The following is a 13,127-nucleotide window of genomic DNA, read 5'->3' as shown; positions in this document are numbered from 1 at the left end:
GCTGGGATTACCTTCTCACTTGCATTTTTAAGCAGTGACTGTGCACTGACCCAAAAATCAGTTGATCAGTTTTGCTGCAGTAACATAACCACACTAGCTATCATGAGTTAAAACAAAGGGCCTGATTACCCACTAATTTGAGCCTTGTGCACACATTTGTAAGGCTTGGGTTTAAAACACCACCATGCTGACTGGGTAGCAGTTTATACCCGCTCTGCACACATGTAAATGAGTACATGAAGTACAAGTCTGTGGTGAATCTGATCCCAAGTGTACAGTTAGAGAGGTGTATTTGGTAAGAAGCTAAATGACTACTTGTTCTTTTGTGTATGGTAGTTATAATTACTGCTGTTCACTGTTTATCTTCTGTCTAATTTGAACATACACAGAAACACCATTCATGAAATTATGAAAAAGAGAAACAACTTTGTTGATTTTGCTCAAGGAATGAAGGAAACCTAGCTCTCTCTCTTATTTTCCAATTATGCATTTGTCAGCATGCTTATCACACAAGTGTAGGGGAAGTGTTATTCAAGTCAATCGAGGCTTTAGCAAAAGTCTTTTTAAGGCTAGTCCTCTGTAGGGCATTTCTCTTCTCTTTGGGATGTGTTGTCCTCTTGGACTCAATTTTCAAACAGTTTGACTAAAGTTAGGTACTTAAAACCGTGTATTAGACACGGCAGGGCCGTATTTAATGTAGTGCCTAACGTGGGTAGAGATTGAGAGATCTGAATTTTAGGCACCCCGATTTGAAAATTGTTCCCTGTTTCTTCACATACAGTAGCTCCATTACACTAATGGGACTATGCCCAGGCCTGTCAAGAGAATAACTGCCCTTTCTTTATTATGCTCAAGTCTTAACTTCTCAGGTAGATTCACAGACAGTTGTAAATTTCAACTTGTTGTTTTAATGAATCTAATGAGCAACTTGATATGAACTGAACTCATGAGAGGCATTTCAGGCAGAGTTGAAATCTCTTGCAGTGTCTTTAGCAAGACCTTTCTTTTGAGTCAATTGAAAATCTGACTAGACCACACAAAGGGTCACCTTCACAGTTCCTTCTCTGTGTGTATTATACCAGACAGAGGCCTTGAGAACAGAACAGGGAAGAGAGGACCACATACTGGATCCATGCAGGTAGTCCCATTGACCTTAATGCTACTACTTGGGTGAATAAGAAATACCCACATGAGTACAGGTTGCAGGATTGACCCAATTTTTCCTTCCTGAGCGAAATCAGTGATAAAATAGCATCAGCCAAGGTACAGAAATATGTGACATCTTAGACCTTTTGCATTCAATCTTTGGACAGGTTCATGGCACAGAGACAGCCCTAGTAGCACTATGATGACCTCCCCTATGTTAATGAATAAAGGCTATATCTCAAAACTTTTATTACTTGACCTGTCCCTGCAGTTTTTGATGCAGTCGGTCACAGGGTGCTACTGATCAGTTTACATGACATAGCTGAAGTAGAAGGTGCAGGACTACAGTGGCCTAGTTCATAACTCACAAACAGGACCAGAAAATGGTAATGGGAAACTGCTCCTTTTCCATAAGAGCCTTGCCTTGTAGAGTCTACTGAGAGTGTTGGTGAGATACCATAGACTCTGGGAGAGTTTTGGAAGGAACTAATGGGAGGTAGATTCCCAATTCCCATTGACTTTCAATAGGAATTGGGCATCTGATTGCCCTTTGTGCCTTGGAAAATCTGCCTCTTGGCTTCTAACAATATATCGGTAACACCCAATGGTATAGTTCTTTTTCAGCAAACACAACCAGTGCCATCACACATCACAGTGCTAGCAAGTGCTCTGCTTTCAGATGAAGAACGTTTGGATCAAACTGAACCTAGGCAAAATCACAATAGCTCCTCCCAGTGAGGTTATCTGCCCTCTATTTGTCAAAGTTGCGTGACACCTCAATGTCCTGTTGCACTCATCACGAACCCTCGTGAATGACCAGGTAACATTGGTCACAAGAAATGCTGTCTTTCATCCTCATCTTGTTACGAGATTTTGCTTGTTGTTTTTCGACAAAGAGCTGACCAAAGTAACCTGCAAGTCTTTATTTCCCTTCATCTACAGAAAAGATGCAGCTAAAAATAAAATATGTATACAAAAATGTAGAACTAAAAAGATGCTTGCTTACTATTGCTTTCCATTGCTGCCCTACCCAGACTGCCATCTTTTGTTTGTTGTCAACAGAAAGTATAAGATCTTCACAACCTTGTATATCTGTCTCGTGCCATGCCAATTATTACTTCCTCATCTCAGTTTGTGTACAATCAGGACTAAGATGAGCATGTTCCCTATCTTTCCTTATGACAGTTAGCTTTTCATGGGGGCATTATTTGGGAAATCCAAGACTAGAAGGAAGCCAGTGTCCCCGTCACTGTGACAGGTGGTGAGCTTGCTGTTTGCTCCTGGTCAGGTTTTGGTATGATGACTTAGAATCAGTCTCAAAGTACAGGCAGTCTGAAGTATTTGTGAAGTACATAAAATGATTTAACCCACACAGAGCATCAGTTGGGGCTGCAGTTTAGCACAGAAACAAAATCATTTTCAAATTTTCCTTTCTGAATTATTAAAGAGGCCGTGTCAGAAAAACTCTGATTATCTTCCAGTCCATGTGCCTCAACGCCCATCTTTTATGTAATACCGAGCGACTGCAGTGATCATTTGGACCAATCATGGCTGCTCCCTAGATCTGGATATGTTTCAAGCACTCTGTTGCTCCACTGCAGTAGAATCATTTTAGCTTTTCTGGATATATACAAAGTCCTGCTGTACAGCTTAGAGGGCACGTCAAGTACTGGCTTCCCTGGGAGATCGTTTAAAAAAAAAAAAAAAACCTCTGGGAAAAATACTTAGCCGGTTATCAGCTGTCTAAAAAAAGCTTCTTGCACACATCTATATGCACACACACACACACACATACATAGGGAGGTGTGTGTATGCATGCACATATGTATGTATTTTGTGCCAGTTGCTGAACCCTTCTGTTTTGTCTGATCAGAAATGCAATTTAGCATCTTCCTGTGTTCTTAAAAGCTTATCATAACTGCTGGGCTATCAGTAAAAGGGTGTAGAAAGAAAGGTGTGGGGAAGAGAGGCTGTATTTTTGTCTAACCTATTGAATTTAATATGATGACAATCTCTTGTCTCAGATAGAATCATAGAATATCAGGGTTGGAAGGGACCTCAGGAGGTCATCTAGTCCAACCCCCTGCTCAAAGCAGGACCAATCCCCAATTAAATCATCCCAGCCAGGGCTTTGTCAAGCCTGACCTTAAAAACTTCTAAGGAAGAAGATTCCTCCACCTCCCTAGGTAACGCATTCCAGTGCTTCAGCACCCTCCTAGTGAAAAAGTTTTTCCTAATATCCAGCCTAAACCTCCCAAAACACAGAGATAAATAAATTTTGTAGTATGAATACTTTAGATGCCTTTAGGATGTGTTTAATTAAATGAGACAAAATATTAACTGAATATCAGCACAGTATTTTGATAAGGGGGTTCTTCTGACTTGTGCTATAGCACAAGCATGATACATCCATTGGAGAGGAAGCTTGGACACATATAGCCGTACACTGTATATCAAAAAGGATGGGAGCCTTATTAGTAGGACACTACCCATGCATAGCAACTTCCTTCTTTATCTTTAAGGATCTATGGAATCAAAATGTAGGAGCATGATTGGAAGCAAAAATCCACAGACTTCCTTGCTGCTCTTGGTGTGCTGCCCCTTCTGACTGCTGTCTCAGATAGCTTGCTTCATCTCCCCTGCATGTGATTTTGACGTTAGACACAAGGAGGCAGGGTTAAACAATGCCAGAGAACAGGCAACGGAAACAGCCAATGAAAGGTGTCTCTCAGGGAGTGCTGCTTACAGGATACAGAGAAGAAAAGGAATCCTATTTAACCTCTGTATGAACAGAGGCGCAGCCTGATACACAGATTCAGTGACAAAACATTTTTATACTAGATGCGGCTGACACTTAGACCACCTCAAAATTATTAGCTGGGGTGTAGGAGTTTACGTTCCATAAAAAAAGGAGTGCCTGACATACTGCTGGTTGTAAGTTGGGCTGTCTGTATTGTGACTTTATTTTTCTTGAAATCCTAATAAAATATTTCTGGGGGATTACCGAGAAAAAAGTAATAGAGCAATTTGATATATTTATTTCTTTACATTTAAACAACCATTAAAAAACACCACCCATGCTAAGAGCTCTTGGTGCCCTAACAATTATATGTACAATTCTTTTTTTATATGCTGCGTGACACAAGCTACTATATGTCACTCGTGACATGTATATAAAAACAGAGCGAAATCCTGGCCCGTTGAAGTCACGATTTCAGTGTGCCAGGATTTCTCCCAGAATATTTATAGGTATATATTTACATTGAAATAGGTCGCAGAAAGGTTAACTGACTTCCCAAGAGTCAACCAGGAAGTCATGTACTGTGCTAGGATGAGAACCCAGAGTTCTTGAAATCTCAGTCCTGCTATCTTTGAAGCCTGGCATGAAGTGAAAATGATGTAAAGAGCAAAAATCCAATTACAAAACAAATAAGGCTACCAAGGTGGTGGTCAGATCTCACTGATCATGCAACAGTTACATTCACATATTTAACTTTTTGATGGTAAACACTACAAGAATGTACATCTGCATAATTCTTTTGTTTCAATAACATATCTAAATCTAAGCAAATGTTGCACAATATCTCTAATAGTATCAAATAGATGCAAAACCATATGGTAGGAGTAAATCTGTGTTATTTATTTTGAAATAATTGCAGATGGTTCCCATTTCCTTTCAAACTAGTTTGAGTTCTTGCTGAGATTCGCTCCATTAGAAGATTTACTCTGATCAGGCTTCGCCATGCTGTGGTCCTTTTGTGGTCCTGCTGGATTTGTCTGTGCTATCAAGTATGGTTTGTTTGGCCAATGCTAACAATAGAAACTGAAAGTTTATATCCATTTGATGGAGTTTTACAATTTCAGTAAATGCCTAGACACATCATTTTGTAGTGTTTTCAGAACAGCAGTTTCCAGCATGTCCTTCGTTATGTGTTACTTCTGCCCCCAAAGTTTGTATTGGTTGATTGACATGACCATGTGACATGATAGAGGAGTCTGCTTGTAGATGTTCTTCATATTGTAAAACAAAAAAAGGCAGGAGTGGCGTAATACATGGAGGATTTTGGAACAGGTTACAGATATGTACAAAAATCCAAGAGGAACATGAGGAAGCTCATATATATTTTCACCAAATCATATAGCATGATGCCTCCTTTTGAAGCAGTGAACCAAATGATGGCCTACAAGAAGGAAAATGAAAGTGAAACATTGCATGGCTGGGCACAACATACCTACCTTTAGTTTATTTTGTGGTGCAGGGATATTACTCATATTTAGTTCTCCTTTTGAGGAATTTTTGGTTTTGAATCAAATGTTCCTCTTTTTACTATCTTCCTCCTCCTAGTCTGAACTGAACTAGTAATTTGAAATGAATAGTTTCACATATTTGATAGCAGAATATCTATGAAAAAATGGCTATTTGCTTGAACTAATTCATTTTACAAAATTATTTGTTTAATGTCATTTTGAACTTTTCAGTTCTGTGGAGTCACCATGAATATTTAATGTTAGAACTGAGTGGCAAATGGTTTTCCCATCCCAGGAAAATTTTGAGATTTTAAAAGATTTTCCTGTCTCAAATAAGGATGAACAGTCAAAATCTCAAACTTTCATGAACTGACAAGTGAAAAAAAATTTAATTCAGATCAAATGAAATTTCATTTGGATAATTTGTAAAACATTTTGTTTTGATTTTGACCTTTTAAACTTTTTCTCACTATAATAAATTTGAAAATAAGAAGTCATTTTGAACCAAACAAACAGAATTTTTTGTTTGGAAAATTCTAAAACTGTTTTTCAAAAAAATTTTGAAATGAGAAATTTATCTAAACTGTTCCTTTCCCCAGAGAAGTCTTGTTTTTGACAAATTTGCATTTTCCAGTCAAAAAATGTTTAGTTACAAAATTCCTGAAACAACTCAGTTGTTAAGTGTAATTGATTATTAACTGTGGTTGGTCAGGTATAGCATATGATACTGTTTCTCTTACTGATTGATTGTGTTCAATTCATTCCTGCACAAGTACTTGAATATATACATGTAAAATTCACTTTCTACAAATAGTTCCACATTCAACTTTGAAATTAACTTTCTGCAAACATTTGTGTCAAGAACGAATGTAAAAGGTTCACAAACATGACCAAAACAAACTCATATTAATGTTTATATAAAATGTTTGCACTTTTCCCTCTATTTTGGCATATGCACTCAGTGGGAAAGCCATGAAATGGCAGTAGCCGCAGATGGGAGTCCTGCATGAAAAGGAAAAAATGGGGATGGGGGGGAGAATCTCTGATATTCTTTAGTACATTTTATTTTGTAGGAAAATTCCTTAAGATCCCAAATTTATTAGTTTTTGACTGTAAAGAATGACCTTCTATGGTGTAGATTTCCTTAAAGCCAATCGGCACTGAGCACTTTAAGGGATGAAATCCTGGCCACAATGAAGTCAATGGGAGTTTAGCCATTAACTTCCATGGGCCATGATTTCTCCACAGACCCTTTCTTAAGTGTTATGTCTAGACTGAGTCTTAAATATTCTCTGTGACAATCATTTAGTGAGAGAAGGTTGTGCTACATCCTACTTGCAGTATTTTTAAGCACCAATAAAAACAACAAACCAAATAATTTCACAAACGAATCGGTATTGTTAAGCACATGAACTATAGTTTTGAAAGCCAATTTTAACTATATGTAAATAAAAGAGCTGAAGAATCACAGTTATCTCCCTGGAAAAATACATGGTTTAGCAAAAGAGTGAATGTGCACTTAAATCCATTTTTACATAATCCTTAATTATGAGAGATTTGTACTTGTCCCATAAAAACAGTGACATGCATTACTTTCAGCACACATCCCTGTCTGCTCATGTTTTTACTTATTTATCTTTGCTAATGAAAGCCCTTTAACTTAAAGACATCTAAGCTTGACATCCAGGCAGCCTTGATGACACAGATGTCAATGTCATATAAATTCAGCAGCTTCCCATACCTATTTAAAATCATATATGAAAGGTCAATAGTGTGGTCAGTGTTGTCTGCTTCTCAATGAATCTGGTATGGAAGATTAATTGCCTGATTTCTTTTAAATTGTTTTCTTTTATTCCTGCCTGTTTGTTTTTTCTGTTTGTTCAGAGCAAAGTTCTGTTATTTATATTTGTCTTGAAGGGCTGCTAATGATAATTCATAAAATGATTTAAGAAAAATAGGTGCTTGTGGAGAATGTCCAAATAAAAGAACTGCAGTATGTCTTTAATACATACATTCAAGCAGGAGTTTGGAAAACCATAGTGTAACTTTCTGAGAAAAATACAATACTTACTATTATTTTCATTACCTGGTAAAACACTCTACTGTACAGAGTATAGAGTGGATTTTTTTTTTATAATACCTCCAGCATCATAAAGAGCAGCTATACCGCAACAGAAATATCGATCTAAAACCAGCCATTTCATTTTCATTATGTCTAACAACTAGAAATAAACATGAAGACAAACGCACACCTTCTTCAAATGTCTATTTCTGTATAGCAAGCTGCTGCTGCTGCCTTGAATTTTTAACTGCCTTACAAACTAGATTTTTGGGGGTCTGAATTATTCAAATTTGCTCCTGCGTTACCTCCTTTTACAGAATGCATGATGCTTTTTCTTAGCTATCACAGTCATACTACACACATTTATATTGTCATTCCCTGTTGCAGTTGGGGGATAGTAGCATTAATTCTTTTCCTTGAAATACTGAGTGCTCCAGGTTTAGTAGAAGGTACAAATATTTCCATCATATTTTATGGGATCCTTTCTTAAGGTGGACTGTAGGAATCCAACACTAACACCATCCATAGCACATAACCATGGCATTAGAACGCACTGCAGAGACACTGTTCTTTTTATGGGTTTGTCACTGTGGTAGCTGAACTGAAAAGGAGCTTTAGTTATAGTCTGATTCCTGTTGCCTGTTCGCTTACTCTTAGGCTTCTCTTCTTCACACATGAAGAAGCAAACATTGTCCTTGTCAAATGATAAATGAGGCAGAATTGGTGACTTGCATGTTTGTCAACATAAGCAAGATCAAATGATTGCTCAGCGGGAAGAAGCCACAGGAAATCCAATGATTTTTGACTAATTAGCAAAATAATAATAATGTCTGCCTAATGATTATCTTGTACTGGGTTGTGGCCTTTTATCAGACAGCTGCAGATTAGTGCTTTTGAAAGGAAACCAGTGTCATAGACTTGGAGGATTTCAGACAAATCTTCTGAGAGTCTTATTGGTTCTTTGTATAGTTGCCATAATTGGGGAGGAAAATGAGGTTGTTTCTAAAAGTTAAAAGTGGAAGCTCCAGTCTTCTTTCCAGATTTCATTCAAAAAGATTTATTTAAAATAGGTTGTCTGTGTGTGTGTGTGGGTGAATATCAATATTAACCCCAAAAAGGGGGGGGCGAATTTTAAAACCAGTTAAAATCTGTGACACTAATTTGTTTTAGATTGTTTTTACACATTCAATAATAGTAGCACTAGGAAGTCTAGAGGTTTAATTTCACTTCTGAAGGGTAGGTTCACAAAATATTGTAAGAAACATGCGTGAAGGGGCAGGAAGCCTGGGCTAGAAGTTAGACTTGGAATCAAGGGGTCTGGATTCTGTCTCACCCAGAAGGTCTATGGGAGATCTTGGGCAAGTTGCACATTTACCTACAAACCAAATTGCACTTGGGGCTCTAGCCACCTGATTTGTGCCTGTACTTAGGTAGTTAAAATGGAGATACTCTTGTTTCAGTGATTTAGCTGGAACTACATACGCATAAAGGAGGTCATCCTGAAAATGTGGTCCTTGAATGAACTGAAGCAAAGAGAGATTATCGGTAAAATGAAGACAATACTTACCCTACTCCCACGCAACCTATTAGACTAGGTTAATCAGTATTTGTAAAGTACATTGAGATCCTTGGATGGAAGGCACTATAGAAATGTTACTACGAGTTTGGTGTTGATTCAGTTCCCTGTAGAAATGTGTCTTCATTGCACAACCAGGAGGCAATTGCCACAAATCTGGTGTCGTACCTGTCAAGTCTGAGGCCATTCACAGAGCCCTGTGGGCAAGCCTGAATGATGTCTGCATAACCTAATGATGCCAGTCTCTTCCTTCCATAAGCACCAAATCCACCAACAAAATTTAAAACCTCAGGCTAACATTTTCAAAGTTGGATGCCTAAAGTTCAGCTATTAATTCCATACTTGGACTCCTCAATATGGCCTGATTTTTAGAAGTGCCAAATAGCTGCAGCTCCCATTTAAGTCATTTGGCCTAAATAAATAAAGTTCAGGGATCTGTAACCTTGATGCTAAATGAACAGTATGCTGTACACAGAACCATGGACAGCTACGCTCACCGAGACCAACAATAGCTATGGGTATCTGTCTCTTATTTTCAGGAGCACTAAAACGCTCCCATTTGTTAAATACAGCCCTAAGGGTAAATAGCAGAAAAGCTACTGTCACAGATGCTACAGTGAAAACAGAAGGGTCAGTATATTTCTGGAAACAGCAGAAATAATACCAAGTATTAGAACAGTTTCAGCAATGAATGTCATTGTTGGCTGCAGTCCTAATGCAAAATTGTCATCATACTCTTTCATATTAGTCATCACTAGCTGGCAAAATCCTGACGCTCCTTCCATGCAGGTGCAGAGTCTGAGCAGAGCTCCGTGGCCTGCCTGAGCTCTGCATCCATAGGGCAGGGTTCTAATGCTGAGGAGGTGGGGCCGCTCTGGGGGTATCTAGCCCTGACTCTTTTCCCAAAGGAGAGTCTGACACATGGCAGTGGGGGCTACTGGGGAGCGATGTCGGGGGAAGAATGCCTCCCTTGACATCACCGCCTGGGGGGGATGTGCTCTTCTTAGCTGAGTGACAGGGGTAGCCAATGAAGGGGGCAAGCTGCTCAACTACTTCACAGCATGAAAGCTGGCAATTGACTCCAAATCTGAGTTGCCGGTAGAGAACATGGGGCCCATCCTGGCCAAAAATACCCCCGTCAAAGCCTCTTGCAGCCTGTCCACTCTTGCAACAAAAGCGCTGGATTATGGAGCCCTCTGAGTATTTCCCTATGCAGCAAAATCCCTGGGGGTGAGGAGCATTGCCACTGTAGCATACTCCCCCATCTACAGGAGCCAGAGGAAACCTCTCCATGCCTATATGTTGCAGATGGGGTTCTGCAGGTCTGCTCAGAGGGTGCAGGTGCAGGAAAGGGAGAACACCAAGGGAGCAGCCACTCTGTACAACTCAGGTACTGGCTGATACCCAGGTACTGGCTGATACCCAGCTGCCATCTTCACAGCTCTTAACACTCCTCAAACCATCATTACCACCCCTCTGTGCCTGCTACTGGAAGAGTAAGACGCAGGCACGAAGAGTTATCCTGGCTCCCTCAAAAACTGTAGTTCCCCATATCTGTGCAGATGGGGCCTGGTTTCCCAGTGTAACCTGGAGCGCTTGCAGGGTTTCCATGCCTCTCCATGATTTTCCAGATACCTCTCTGTTGAGGAGAGCATGGACAGGACACTCAGTCCACATAGTAAACCTCATGGCATTTTCCCTATCCTGCCTGGAGCTTTACATGTGGGCCATGTTTTCTATTTTATTATTGTTAAGTTAAGAGTTGTATTCAAAGGCTTATTTAGGGGGAGGAGTATTTTATTTGTGCATATAGGTACACCGTCATTTCTAAACTGAGAAAAGGTGTAAATTGTTCCTTTGTACTGAGTTAAGGAAACAGAATTAAAAATTGCAGCCTGCGATGTGCCCTTTTATTTTAACAGATTCCAAAAGTTAAAAATGTATGATTGATGGCCTACAAACTAGGTATGACTGGGCATTATTTATTTATTTTATTTAAAATGTGCATTAAGTTGAATAACCCTACTGAGGCCACAGTCTTGTTTTCAAAGGAGCCCTGGGATACAACGAGATTGAAAAGTTGCACACAAATTTCCATAAATTCAAATACACACAAACATCAGCATTAAAATTTAATGATTGTGTATCCACAGGCTTTTCAAATGCTGCTAGGGCTTCCTTTAAAATAATTAGGGCATGTTGCGTGAATTACATTTCTGTAGCATTGTTACCTTCTTGATTTTTTTTCTTTTATCAAAAGTAATTTTAATCCTGCCTGCTATATGATTTCCTTTGGAAACTATATTTCACGTGTGTTTTTTCTGAACTGATATTTGCAAGCAGCTATTGAGGTACCGTTTGTAAAATCAGGGACTGTGCAGACATACACAACTGCTGATTTTATAAGAGCTTGGTGAGATGTATTTGATGAGAAACATAATGTTATAAGATACATGAGGTGCACACATTATAGCAGTGCAATCTTATTACTGAGAGCCTTGCCTGTCCTTACCTCATGCTTATAACTATTACTTGCTGCTTCACGTGTAAAATTGGATCCTGATCCTGTTAAAGACCTAGCACGTGCTTAAGTTTAAGCATTGTGCTCACATGGAGCACATGCGTAAGATTTTACAGGATCAATTCCTTATGCTTTCAGGGCAGGGAAACATATTTTGTTTGTACTGTAAAGTGCCTATGTGATTTTTTTTCTGAATAATTAATGATGATTCCAAATTATGCACTAAAATATTAACTTTAACACGGTTTTTAGATAAAAATGAAGGTCAAAATGTTCAAACTCGAATGACTGGTTTCTTAATCCATATTTAGCCTGGCTCAATTTTTATCCATTGTCTTCACATGACAATACAAAAAAGCTTAGTTAATACTGTTTGCAGTGCAAAATTTCACCCTTTTAATACCTTTTAATGTTGAACTCTATTATCATTCTGTAAACTTGGCAGTCATTTGGAGGAAATTCACAGTACTGATTCTTAGTAAATGAAAATCATCTTTAGGCCATTGAAAACTGCCTTTTATTTTTATTACATGGACTCACAGCAGGTAGCAGGGGGTTAAGGCAAGCTTGAAATGTGCACAGGACTCGAGTAATAGAAGCATCCCTTTTAGGTAGATGTATAGGGCAAAATTTCTGCTTTTAGTTTCATCAGCCAAATGTGGAGTAACTCCATTGATTTTGACAGCAGACACGCTGGCGTGTCTGAGAGCAGATTTTGGTTCATTGCCTGCATATTCACAGACAAAACTGCACAGGTCCTTATACTCAGTGAAATAGTGATAGCTTATATTTTGCTCCTTCACACAGCAATAACAAAATGGTGGCACAAGAGCTCTCCTGTCCTACACATTCTGTGCTTACAATGCATTATGTACAATCCTGGAAGCCATATGGCCACAGGGTCTTTTAACTCAAGAGGGATACTCAGAAGTGTTAACAAAAAGGCAAGGTTACTATATATAGTTTACACTCGTGTGGAAAAAATAGATCAATAGCGTATGAATTAATTAGGACTTTAGTTGCTATCATTAGGGGAAACAAGCTATCTAAAAAACCATTTAATTTTTGGAACATCAGAGAAGATAGAAACCTACAATACATTAAGAAAATCGACTTTTTGGCTTACTGTGTTCATCTGTTGCCTGGAAAGCTAATCTCTTAATGGAAGCATTGGTTTCACTTTCCTGATGCCAAACTTGTTAAAAAAAATGAAAAGTTTATTATAGTTTATTGTGAATTGTTCTCAATTCCTGGATTTATTAGACTAAGTGCTTTGTAATATTCCTTTTGATTTATTATCGCTCATTTATTTATGTGGTGGTGTTAGTATAACACCCTATATGTGCTATGGATCTCTCCTTTGATAAGGAAATTGGGCCAAATTCTGTCCTTTCACCCCACGCAACATCATCAACTGATTTCAATGAAGCTGTATGGAGTGGAAGTTAAGGCAGAATTGTGTTCCTGTCTTTAAAAGAAAAAGAACATCCTATTTCATTTTCTGGCTAAAACTGAAGTTAGAAATCTCCTGGACACCGCTATCTTTCATACTGTCTCATCATAGCACATTTTTG

Source organism: Chelonia mydas, chromosome 2 (assembly GCF_015237465.2).
Source record: "Chelonia mydas isolate rCheMyd1 chromosome 2, rCheMyd1.pri.v2, whole genome shotgun sequence".
NCBI lineage: Eukaryota > Metazoa > Chordata > Testudines > Cheloniidae > Chelonia > Chelonia mydas.
This window is presented reverse-complemented; position numbering follows the sequence as displayed.